Below are 10949 nucleotides of genomic sequence, written 5' to 3' on the forward strand. Positions count from 1 at the left end.
GTCTGGTCTAGAAATCTGACCTCCAGGGTGACTCTATAAATTAGGCTTGTATACGTACAAAGTTGTTCACATGTGAGGGCAGCCTGGGAAGCTGATGTGATCCAGTCTATATTCATCCCCCCAGGGAGCAGAAAGCAGACTACAAGTTAGCTATTTCTGTAAGTTTTATCCTGTTTATTTTTACACTGTTTTGCATAAGTTGTAGGTCTTTTTATCATATTTTTATAAGAAGGAATATAAACCAGCTCACCCGTGATGCATAAACCAATCCTCGGGAGCACGGACCCGCTGTGTTCAGGCGTATAAAGTCTAAAAAAGAAAAGAATGTCCAGCTTCACCGAATCCGTAAAAAAGAGTTTTCTTTATTCACATACTTTTAAGCATAGAGGATACAGACTTCAGCACAAGCCATATGTGTAAGAATCTCGACGAAGCTGGACATTCTTTTCTTTTTTGATCATATTTTTATACCTTTTTCTTTACTGTAAGCACTGAACCTTTTTGTATTAAAGCATAAAACTAACAGTTGAACCTTGAATGTTCTAACGAATCCATAGCCTAAGGTGTGTGAGCCTTATGATTGGCAGACAGTATTACTAGTAATATTTCCTGGACTCCTCGCCCGTGTGTTCGGTGAGTGGTGGCAGCGTGTATGAGCGGGTGTGTGGCCTGTCGGTGAGTGGTGGCAGCGTGTATGAGCGGGTCCATGGCCTGGGTCGGTGTGTGATTTATGCTCCCATTACAGCATAGGATTGAGGTTGAATGCTGGACTGAGAGAGGGGAGATAGATTAACCCTTGCAGGCACAACCCCAAGTCACGTGCTGAGAGCGGGCACGTGACGAATTAGTGGCAGCACGGAGAGGGATCCATGACAGGGGGGTCTGTACGCGTAACGTTATATGGGGGGGTCTGTACGCGTGACGTTATATGGGGGGGTCTGTACGCGTGACGTTATATGGGGGAGTCTGTACGCGTGACGTTATATGTGGGGTCTGTACGCGTGACGTTATATGGGGGGGTCTGTACGCGTGACGTTATTTGGGGGGGTCTGTACGCGTGATGTTATATGGGGGGGTCTGTACGCGTGACATTATATGGGGGGGTGTATTCTCCGGTGGTGACGTTATATGGGGGGTCTGTATGCGTGACGTTATATGGGGGGGTCTATTCTCCGGTGGTGACGATATATGGGGGGTCTGTACGCGTGACGTTATAGGGGGGGGGTACGCGTGACGTTATAGGGGGGCGTCTGTACGCGTGACGTTATATGGGGGGGTCTGTACGCGTGACGTTATATGGGGGGTCTGTACGCGTTACGTTATATGGGGGGTCTGTACGCGTGACGTTATATGGGGGGGTCTGTACGCGTGACGTTATATGGGGGGGGTCTGTACGCGTGACGTTATATGGGGGGGTCTGTACGCGTGACGTTATATGGGGGGGTCTGTACGCGTGACGTTATATGGGGGGGTCTGTACGCGTGACGTTATATGGGGGGGTCTGTACGCGTGACGTTATATGGGGGGGTCTGTACGCGTGACGTTATATGGGGGGGTCTGTACGCGTGACGTTATATGGGGGGGTCTGTACGCGTGACGTTATATGGGGGGGTCTGTACGCGTGACGTTATATGGGGGGGTCTGTACGCGTGACGTTCTATGGGGGGGTCTGTACGCGTGACGTTCTATGGGGGGGTCTGTACGCGTGACGTTCTATGGGGGGGTCTGTACGCGTGACGTTCTATGGGGGGGTCTGTACGCGTGACATTATATGGGGGGTCTGTACGCGTGACGTTATATGGGGGGTCTGTACGCGTGACGTTATATGGGGGGGTCTGTACGCGTGACGTTCTATGGGGGGGTCTGTACGCGTGACGTTCTATGGGGGGGTCTGTACGCGTGACGTTCTATGGGGGGGTCTGTACGCGTGACGTTCTATGGGGGGGTCTGTACGCGTGACGTTATATGGGGGGTCTGTACGCGTGACGTTATATGGGGGGGTCTGTACGTGTGACGTTATATAGGGAGGTCTGTACGCGTGACGTTATATTGGGGGGGTCTGTACGCGTGACGTTATATGGGGGGGTCTGTACGCGTGACGTTATATGGGGGGGTCTGTATGCGTGACGTTATATGGGGGGGTCTGTACGCGTGACGTTATATGGGGGGGTCTGTACGCGTGACGTTATATTGGGGGGGTCTGTACGCGTGACGTTATATGGGGGAGGTCTGTACGCGTGACGTTATATGGGGGGGTCTGTACGCGTGACGTTATATGGGGGGGTCTGTACGCGTGACGTTATATGGGGGGGTCTGTACGCGTGACTTTATATGGGGGTCTGTACGCGTGACGTTATATGGGGGGGTCTGTACGCGTGACGCTATATGGGGGGGTCTGTACGCGTGACGTTATATGGGGGTCTGTACGCGTGACGTTATATGGGGGGTCTGTACGCGTGACGTTATATGGGGGGGGTCTGTACGCGTGACGTTATATGGGGGGGTCTGTACGCGTGACGTTATATGGGGGGGTCTGTACGCGTGACGTTATATGGGGGGGTCTGTACGCGTGACGTTATATGGGGGGGTCTGTACGCGTGACGTTATATAGGGGGGGTCTGTACGCGTGACGTTATATAGGGGGGGTCTGTACGCATGACGTTATATAGGGGGGTCTGTACGCGTGACGTTATATAGGGGGGGTCTGTACGCGTGACGTTATATTGGGGGGGTCTGTACGCGTGACGTTATATTGGGGGGGTCTCTACGCGTGACGTTATATGGGGGGGTCTCTACGCGTGACGTTATATGGGGGGGGGTCTGTACGCGTGACGTTATATGGGGGGGTCTGTACGCGTGACGTTATATGGGGGGGTCTGTACGCGTGACGTTATATGGGGGGTCTGTACGCGTGACGTTATATGGGGGGGTCTGTACGCGTGACGTTATATAGGGGGGTCTGTACGCGTGACGTTATATTGGGGGGGTCTGTACGCGTGACGTTATATTGGGGGGGGTCTGTACGCGTGACGTTATATGGGGGGGTATGTACGCGTGACGTTATATGGGGGGTCTGTACGCGTGACGTTATATGGGGGGGTCTGTACGCGTGACGTTATATGGGGGGGGTCTGTACGCGTGACGTTATATGGGGGGGGTCTGTACGCGTGACGTTATATGGGGGGGGTCTGTACGCGTGACGTTATATGGGGGGGTCTGTACGCGTGACGTTATATGGGGGGGTCTGTACGCGTGACGTTATATGGGGGGGTCTGTACGCGTGACGTTATATGGGGGGGGTCTGTACGCGTGACGTTATATGGGGGGGGTCTGTACGCGTGACGTTATATGGGGGGGTCTGTACGCGTGACGTTATATGGGGGGGGTCTGTACGCGTGACTGTGATGAGGGAACAGCCGCCATCTTGGACGGGCCTACTAACACAGATTGGCGTGACTCCATTTTGTCTCCTGGTCACAGGTCTGCAGAGAGGAGTGCTCCTGGCCCCCACCTTTTCTAATGAACATAGTGCCTATTAGTATGGTAATCGGCTGAGCTCAGAGGAGATTGCAGAAGGTACTTCAAAGCTCAGTTAGGAAGCCACACCAGCAGGGGGCTTGGAAATGCTCAAGGGCTTAATTAAAGCACGCATGTCAAGGGGCCACTGGATACACATCTAGTATGGTCGTCCAGCCGAACCGTCTCTGACATGGAATCGTGAATTATGGACGCATCGTTCGAGGTAGCGGCTCATAAAAAATATTCCCCTCGTCCTAAAGAAATGGTGCATCTAATGGTGCGACTCCTGTATCCGTGGGAGGTCTGAAACCCGAGATATAGAGATCAGCCTCCCACAGGGACCGAATGGGTCCAGGTTTGATCCCAGTACGACCGGCAGAACAAACCACAGGCGCTGGTACTGCCCGTGTGCTGATCCGATCATCCTGAGAGCAGTTATCCCAATTATTAGATATTGGAACAAATATCGCAGGGAGGCAGAGGGGTGGAGATTGCTAAGCCCACCCAGCTACAGGGGGAGGGACACGGCAGGGTTAAGAGCTGGAACATGTGGAGAGTGACACACACAGAAGATGACCGACTAAGAAACAGGGCACACGCCAGCCAGAGGGGGGCAAGCACACGCTTTCTGGGGGCTGCCCGGCAACTAAAGTTTTGGACCTGCGGAACGCTGCGCCCCCCGGCTTCCACAAGCAACCTCTAACCTGGTAAAGTGACCTCCAGCTTTATACCTTAAGCCTTGTATCATTGTTGTTATATTGTACTCTGACTGTAACTCTTGATATATTGTGATTGTATATTTCTTGTAATTACCTAGTGCGCCCTTAAGGCAATTAAATCATAAATTAATTTTGGGCTGATCCTTTTACTCTGATTGCGAATCTTAGAATACCCAGTGTGGGTAACAGGGCAGTCATTCCGGCGGCCATTTGCTCTAGGTGCAGTTCCCTTACTGACCTGAGAGACAAAGGGGGCGCCGGAGAGCTGTGCCTGTGTAGTGACGTCACGGATTGGTGACGTGGAAGGAACAGGGGCTTCCTTCACAGTGGTGGCAGCGTACGTGGGATCAGAGTAATAGTGTGCGTGGGACCCCTACTCCCAGACACTAAAGACTACCAGTGGTAACTTTCGCTGCTGGGGTCTTAAGGTCAGCCCAGCACTAGACGGTCAGAGTGTAAATATAATAAGTTGTGTGCAAGGTCAGGGTTACAGCTGTGTCAGTAACCAGAGGTTCCAAAGATGGCAGAGGGCACCAGGAGTGCAGTGAGGGCGCAGGCCAGTGCTATGGTCGAGGAGGAGGTGGTGGTGGATGGTACTGTTCAAGGCGAGGGGGAGCTCAGCCCAGACTCCCCAAGGAGCCAGCCACCTGTGCTTAGTCCGGCAAGGGACTACCCACCACCTACCCGCCCCAGCCTGTCCACATCAGCGACCCTTGTTGCAGCGGCAGTGGCACGTCTCGAGGCGGGTAATGAAGACGCCTATATGAGACTCATGGCAGCTGCAGAGAAAGCAGCGGAGGCCGAGCGTGCAGAACGCCGTGAGGCAGCGGAGCGGGCAGAGAAAGCTGCAGAGCAGGCAGCGGAGCGGGCAGAGAAAGCTGCAGAGCGGGCAGCGGAGCAAGCGGCGGCAGAGAGAGCAGCGGAGCGCCAGCACCGACTGGAGATGGCTCAACACGGGCTCCCGCTGGACGCCCCAGCACCACCAGAGTCCAGGGTTTCCAAAGTCCGGGCCGAGGACTTCCCTCTGCTTGAGAAGGATGGAGACCTGGATTCCTTCTTGCTGGCCTTTGAAAGGACCTGCCTTCAACACCATCTGGCCACGGATCAGTGGGCAAGATACCTGACCCCCCGTTTGAGGGGTAAGTCCCTGGAAGTTTTGGGGGACTTACCTGCCGGGGCGGAGCAGGACTACAGCAGCATCAAGCGGGCCCTGATCCAGCACTACAACCTCACCCCGGAGTCCTACCGCAAGAAGTTCCGGAGCCTGCAGCGGGGCCCAAAGGACACCTGGACCGACCACATGCGGGCGTTGCTGAGAGCTGCAGAGCACTGGACCTCGGGTCTAGCGCTCACCACCCGTCAGGAGGTCCAGGAACTGTTCGTCACGGAGCAGTTCTTGTGGAACTGCCCAGAGGACCTCCAGCAGTTCCTCCGTGACCGGAAACCAAAGGGGGCTTCTGCTACAGCCGCCCTGGCAGATGAGTATGCCAATAACAGGGCGCCTGAGCCGAAGAAGCCTGCCAGCAGCACCTGGAGAGGGGGTAAGCCCAATCCTGCCCCTGTTTCCCCAGCCCCCAGAGTGCAAGGGGTGTACCCCCCTGCTGCCCTCTCCAGGCCAGGCACAGAACCCAGACGTTGCCATCACTGCAACCAGCTGGGACACTTCAAGTCTGCATGTCCCCTGCGTCTTAAGGCCCCATCCCTGTCCCTGGAACCGTCCACTGTTTTATGTGTGGGAGGGGGTGGTGGGAGGTCCCTGGACAATTACCAACCCGTCACTATCGGCCGCTCAGCGGTCATGGGACTGCGGGACACAGGCGCTGAACGAACCCTGGTACGTCCTGAGGTGGTGTCCCCTCAAGACTTGGTGCCGGGGAGAACCCTTTCCGTCTCCGGAATTGGAGGCGTGGAACCGGCGCTGCCTGTCGCAAAGGTGTTTTTGGACTGGGGCGCCGGGAGGGGAGTGCGGGAGGTGGGAGTAACGTCAAATATTCCTGCTAATGTATTACTTGGGACCGATTTGGGGCGGATAGTGTCTCGGTATGTGGCCACTGAACCCCCAAGTTCGGCTCCCCAAGAATGTCATGACTCTACTGTGGATGTTGATGTGTTGAATGTGCCTCCAACAGTGGAGGAGGGATTGAAACCTGAGGGTAATCCATACACTGACACCACACACACAGGGCTCACAGGGAGGACAGGTGAGGAGACTGTAGGGGAGAGCTCAGAGGTGGAGGGAGGGGCTGCTATGGGCAGTGTAGGGCCCCTAAGTGAATCCAGCCTGCTGAGTCTAGGGCCCCTGCAGGAAGAGGAACAGGCCATGGGGGGAGGAGGCGTCCCGGGAGAGGAGCCACCAGGTAAGACCCCAGGGCAGGAGTTCCCCACACCCGGGATGTCAGGATGGCAGGGAAGACTGCCTGACCCGGCGGCTTGGTCAGGAGCCGGAGGGAAGCAGGCGCTACCCATGGGCACAGCGGTCGTGGCCGCTGTCACCAGGAGTGGGAGCGCCGGAGCCCAAGGAGCCTTGCAGAGGTCCGACGGCTTCCCCCTCTCTGACCAAGTGGCTGCCGAGTCAGACAGCGGCCAGGAGACAGATCCCGGGGAGCTGACAGCGGATGTGGCAGTGTCGTCCATTCTCGCCACATCGAGTCAGGGATTTCAGGCAGCGTTGGAAGCTGATGCTAGCCTGAAAGCTCTCAAGGAGCAGGCGGCACAGCCTCCTGGGGAGTCAGACCGCGAGCGGGTGGTCTGGGACCAGGGACGGCTGTACCGGGTAACGGTCCAGCAGGGTTCACCGGAGGCGTGGCCCAGGGACCGACAGTTAGGGGTACCCTATCCGCTCAGAGACAGAGGAGGAGGCAGGGACAGCCTCAGAAAGAGAGAGGGAGAGGCAGAGACAGCCTCAGAGAGGGACAGAGGAGGAGGCAGGGACAGCCTCAGAGACAGAGAGGAGGAGGCAGAGACAGCCTCAGAGAGAGACAGAGCAGGAGGCAGGGACAGCCTCAGAAAGAGAGAGGGAGAGGCAGAGACAGCCTCAGAGAGGGACAGAGGAGGAGGCAGGGACAGCCTCAGGGAAAGAGAGAAGGAGGCAGAGACAGCCTCAGAGAGGGACAGAGGAGGAGGCAGGGACAGCCTCAGAGACAGAGAGGAGGAGGCAGAGACAGCCTCAGAGAGAGAGAGAGGAGGGGGCAGGGACAGCCTCAGAAAGAGAGAGGGAGAGGCAGAGACAGCCTCAGAGAGAGAGGGAGAGGCAGAGACAGCCTCAGAGAGGGACAGAGGAGGAGGCAGGGACAGCCTCAGAGACAAAGAGGAGGAGGCAGAGACAGCCTCAGAGAGAGACAGAGGAGGAGGCAGGGACAGCCTCAGGAAGAGAGAGGGAGAGGCAGAGACAGCCTCAGAGAGGGACAGAGGAGGAGGCAGGGACAGCCTCAGGGAAAGAGAGAAGGAGGCAGAGACAGCCTCAGAGAGGGACAGAGGAGGAGGCAGGGACAGCCTCAGAGACAGAGAGGAGGAGGCAGAGACAGCCTCAGAGAGAGAGAGAGGAGGGGGCAGGGACAGCCTCAGAAAGAGAGAGGGAGAGGCAGAGACAGCCTCAGAGAGAGAGGGAGAGGCAGAGACAGCCTCAGAGAGGGACAGAGGAGGAGGCAGGGACAGCCTCAGAGACAGAGAGGAGGAGGCAGAGACAGCCTCAGAGAGGGACAGAGGAGGAGGCAGGGACAGCTTCAGAGACAGAGGAGGAGGCAGAGACAGCCTCAGACAGAGGGAGGAGGAGACAGAGGCAGCCTCAGAGAAAGGAGGAGGAGGGGGCAGAGACAGCCTCAGACAGAGAGAGGAGGGGCAGAGACAGCCTCAAAGAGAGACAGAGGAGGAGGCAGAGACTGCCTCAGAGAGACAGAGGAGGCAGAGACAGCCTCGGGGAGAGGCAGAGGAGGGGGCAGAGACCATGGTAACGCTGATGGGTTGTCCCGGCAAGGAGAAGGTGCGGAAGGGCGCATGGGGGAACACAGGAATGTGATGCCCCCTAGCGCCCTCTAAAGCAGGGAGGTGTGATGAGGGAACAGCCGCCATCTTGGACGGGCATACTAACAGAGATTGGCGTGACTCCATTTTGCCTCCTGGTCACAGGTCTGCAGAGAGGAGTGCTCCTGGCCCCCACCTTTTCTAATGAACATAGTGCCTATTAGTATGGTAATCGGCTGAGCTCAGAGGAGATTGCAGAAGGTACTTCAAAGCTCAGTTAGGAAGCCACACCAGCAGGGGGCTTGGAAATGCTCAAGGGCTTAATTAAAGCACGCATGTCAAGGGGCCACTGGATACACATCTAGTATGGTCGTCCAGCCGAACCGTCTCTGACATGGAATCGTGAATTATGGACGCATCGTCCGAGGTAGCGGCTCATAAAAAATATTCCCCTCGTCCTAAAGAAATGGTGCATCTAATGGTGCGACTCCTGTATCCGTGGGAGGTCTGAAACCCGAGATATAGAGATCAGCCTCCCACAGGGACCGAATGGGTCCAGGTTTGATCCCAGTACGACCGGCAGAACAAACCACAGGCGCTGGTACTGCCCGTGTGCTGATCCGATCATCCTGAGAGCAGTTATCCCATTTATTAGATATTGGAACAAATATCGCAGGGAGGCAGAGGGGTGGAGATTGCTAAGCCCACCCAGCTACAGGGGGAGGGACACGGCAGGGTTAAGAGCTGGAACATGTGGAGAGTGACACACACAGAAGATGACCGACTAAGAAACAGGGCACACGCCAGCCAGAGGGGGGCAAGCACACGCTTTCTGGGGGCTGCCCGGCAACTAAAGTTTTGGACCTGCGGAACGCTGCGCCCCCCGGCTTCCACAAGCAACCTCTAACCTGGTAAAGTGACCTCCAGCTTTATACCTTAAGCCTTGTATCATTGTTGTTATATTGTACTCTGACTGTAACTCTTGATATATTGTGATTGTATATTTCTTGTAATTACCTAGTGCGCCCTTAAGGCAATTAAATCATAAATTAATTTTGGGCTGATCCTTTTACTCTGATTGCGAATCTTAGAATACCCAGTGTGGGTAACAGGGCAGTCATTCCGGCGGCCATTTGCTCTAGGTGCAGTTCCCTTACTGACCTGAGAGACAAAGGGGGCGCCGGAGAGCTGTGCCTGTGTAGTGACGTCACGGATTGGTGACGTGGAAGGAACAGGGGCTTCCTTCACAGTGACGTTATATGGGGGGGGGTCTGTACGCGTGACGTTATAGGGGGGGGTCTGTACGCGTGACGTTATATGGGGGGGTCTGTACGCGTGACGTTATATGGGGGGGGTCTGTACGCGTGACGTTATATGGGGGGGGTCTGTACGCGTGACGTTATATGGGGGGGTCTGTACGCGTGACGTTATATGGGGGGGGTCTGTACGCGTGACGTTATATGGGGGGGTCTGTACGCGTGACGTTATATTGGGGGGGTCTGTACGCGTGACGTTATATTGGGGGGGTCTGTACGCGTGACGTTATATTGGGGGGGTCTGTACGCGTGACGTTATATTGGGGGGGTCTCTACGCGTGACGTTATATGGGGGGGTCTCTACGCGTGACGTTATATGGGGGGGTTTGTACGCGTGACGTTATATGGGGGGGTCTGTACGCGTGACGTTATATGGGGGGGGTCTGTACGCGTGACGTTATATGGGGGGGTCTGTACGCGTGACGTTATATGGGGGGTGTCTGTACGCGTGACGTTATATAGGGGGGTCTGTACGCGTGACGTTATATTGGGGGGGTCTGTACGCGTGACGTTATATGGGGGGGTCTGTACGCGTGACGTTATATGGGGGGGGTCTGTACGCGTGACGTTATATGGGGGGGGTCTGTACGCGTGACGTTATATGGGGGGGTCTGTACGCGTGACGTTATATGGGGGGGGTCTGTACGCGTGACGTTATATGGGGGGGTCTGTACACGTGACGTTATATGGGGGGGGTCTGTACGCGTGACGTTATATGGGGGGGGTCTGTACGCGTGACGTTATATGGGGGGGTCTGTACGCGTGACGTTATAGGGGGGGGTCTGTACGCGTGACGTTATATGGGGGGGGTCTGTACGCGTGACGTTATATGGGGGGGTCTGTACGCGTGACGTTATATGGGGGGGGTCTGTACGCGTGACGTTATATGGGGGGGGTCTGTACGCGTGACGTTATATGGGGGGGGTCTGTACGCGTGACGTTATATGGGGGGGGTCTGTACGCGTGACGTTATATGGGGGGGGTCTGTACGCGTGACGTTATATGGGGGGGGTCTGTACGCGTGACGTTATATGGGGGGGGTCTGTACGCGTGACGTTATAGGGGGGGTCTGTACGCGTGACATTATATGGGGGGGTCTGTACGCGTGACATTATATGGGGGGTCTGTACGTGTGACATTATATGGGGGGGGTCTGTACGCGTGACGTTATATTGGGGGGGTCTGTACGCGTGACGTTATATGTGGGGGTCTGTATGCGTGACGTTATATGGGGGGGTCTGTACGCGTGACGTTATATGGGGGGGCGTTATATGGGGGGTCTGTACGCGTGACGTTATATGGGGGGGGTCTGTACGCGTGACGTTATATTGGTGGGGTCTGTACGCGTGACGTTATATGGGGGGGGTCTGTACGCGTGACGTTATATGGGGGGGGTCTGTACGCGTGACGTTATATGGGGGGGGTCTGTACGCGT

Source organism: Ranitomeya variabilis, chromosome 8 (assembly GCF_051348905.1).
Source record: "Ranitomeya variabilis isolate aRanVar5 chromosome 8, aRanVar5.hap1, whole genome shotgun sequence".
NCBI classification, from domain to species: domain Eukaryota; kingdom Metazoa; phylum Chordata; class Amphibia; order Anura; family Dendrobatidae; genus Ranitomeya; species Ranitomeya variabilis.